Source organism: Austrofundulus limnaeus, unplaced genomic scaffold (genome assembly GCF_001266775.1).
Source record: "Austrofundulus limnaeus strain Quisiro unplaced genomic scaffold, Austrofundulus_limnaeus-1.0 Scaffold2, whole genome shotgun sequence".
NCBI classification, from domain to species: Eukaryota; Metazoa; Chordata; class Actinopteri; order Cyprinodontiformes; family Rivulidae; genus Austrofundulus; species Austrofundulus limnaeus.
The window spans coordinates 8,751,051-8,753,334 of record NW_013952404.1 but is presented as its reverse complement, the minus strand read 5'-3'; positions in this window follow the sequence as shown (position 1 = coordinate 8,753,334).

Sequence of the window (2,284 nt, the reverse complement as noted above, 5' to 3'; positions counted from 1 at the left end):
ATGTTGTTTAATATTAAAGCTTAAAATGAGCATAAAAAACTAGGCAAATTTTTTCTTATAAAAGCAAAAATCTAAACATGAACTGTTTTAATAAAGGTGAGCTTTTAAATCAAAATCCTTTCCATGTTTAATTCTTTGCAAAAAAACAACTTGTTTTAATGACTTAAAGCCTGTTTGGTTTATTTTATTTTATTTTTTACTAAGCTTCACGTTCTTATTATTTTAAACAACTTAATAGAATAAATTGTTTTGTAGCAGTTTTCCAAAAAGTTCACCTGTATGCTGGGAATTTGGATAAACAAAATGGCCAAGAAGCCACAAGCTCCTAGAATTAACTGATCAATATATTTCATTCAGTGTCTTAGTTTCATTTTTGTCAGATGTTTCATTCTTGTTTGCAAATCAGACGTGAAAACMTCCCAAATCGGTCCCTGCAACAGAACGCTGGTGCAATGAAGCCAAAGAGCTTTATACCTGCATGCTGCAGGATCCTGTTCTTATAAAGTGTCTGATGTGTTACAAGCTTTTTAAAGGGTTAAACCTAAATGCAAATCATTCTGCAAAACCTCTTCTGGTGTTTTTTTTTTTTTCAATTCTAACAGTGTGAGATTTTTGCTGTTGCTGCTCCTCTTCCAGCTGTGGTAAATACTTCTTCTGTTTTCCTCTGGAAGGTGTGCACATCTGTGTGATCAWGTCAGTGAGTTCTGGTAGAAAACAACTCATTTCTATTCAAATGAGGCAGTCATGATAGCCACAGATTTGATGTAAAACCTGACTGAAGCCTGAGGAGTTCATTGAAATTCTAAACTATATCTTCATGTCATCTCAATTCCATAGTCATGAAGAATAAAACAGCCAAATTTAATAGTGCAATAATTTCAGTTAGATTTTCAGCAAAAACAGCCTTATATTTTTTACATCACTTCTAGCAGATTGTAAGAAAACTGACAAAAGAGAATAATCAGAGACTATTCTCTGCATCGATTGACCTTCCTAATGAGAAAATCTATTTAAAAAGAAAAAAAACAACCTGAAGCCGGTATTGTACTGAACAAAAACAGCTGCACACAAAAGAGCAGGAGAGGCTCAAGTTTTTATTGTATCAGCCTACAAGGTCCTACAGCGTCCCTGAAAACAAAAGAACTAATTCAATAGTAACAACTCATAATGATCAAGAAAAAAAGGATTTTTTTCCTTTTTATCTGTGAGATGTGTTAAGGGAGAAATAATTAAATAGGCACAGTGTTGAAGAAAAGAAAAACCCCAAAAAACAAATCATTGAGRTGAAAAGGTATAAGAGACAGTTTGCGTCATTTTCCTTATCTAAAATTCGAAACATAGCGTTTTCCAAGTTATGGGTAAGACTCGCCTTTTTGTGTTGGTAGTTTCCGTTTGCACCTCTGTGGTACATTTGGATGATTCCAGAAAATCATGTATTAGGAAAGCACAGTTTTGGATTTAACATAGCTGATTGTCAGGCTCACTTTGGTTAATTTTTGATCTGTTGGAGAGTTTCGTTAAAATCCATCCAGATGTTCGTGAGATTTTTTTTGTGCCCTTTCACCTTTGGTATTAAAAGCCAAAGAGCTAACCGTCCTTTATGTTTAAATTCCACTTRACCGTTTTGTACTAACCCTACCCACACGCCCCTCTGTCAGTGCCCCAGAGTGACAGTGACACATGAGGCTGACAGCTCCGAGCCGAGGTGAGGCTCAGGTTACAGAGCTCTGAATCTGCTTTCTCATTCTGCTCCGACAGACGTCACAGTCCAAACGTTGTTCTCGTTAACAGAACCATCAAACAAATACGTTGATGATGTCACGTCTTTATCAGAGTCTGTTACTGATTTGGCCACAGGTCTGCTGTGGAGCGAAGGACGCAACGGTAAGCGAGGCTGAACACGCCGTTAATGAAACTATAAAATATTCTTTCCCTGTATGGACTTTGGTCAGCAGCTTTATTGTTTCACCCTTTGTGATTAAGTGTTTGCAGCACCTGAGATATAGAGGCACAACAGGACATCTAGTATTAATAAAGAAGGGAATAACAGCTGACCTTGGTGGGAAGTAAAAAGAAACAGCAGTGCATTAGGTGGCAAGATGGTATAGAAATTTAGAGCAAATATCAATCAGAAGTCATAAGTGATGTTCAATTATAGTAATTATTACTTTGACGTCATCAGACATCTTTATTGCAACCACATAACAGCCCAAATAAAATGAAACTCATTACAGGGACACAATTATATTCAAAACCTAATAGCAGGAAGGGGAATCTTGGCTAT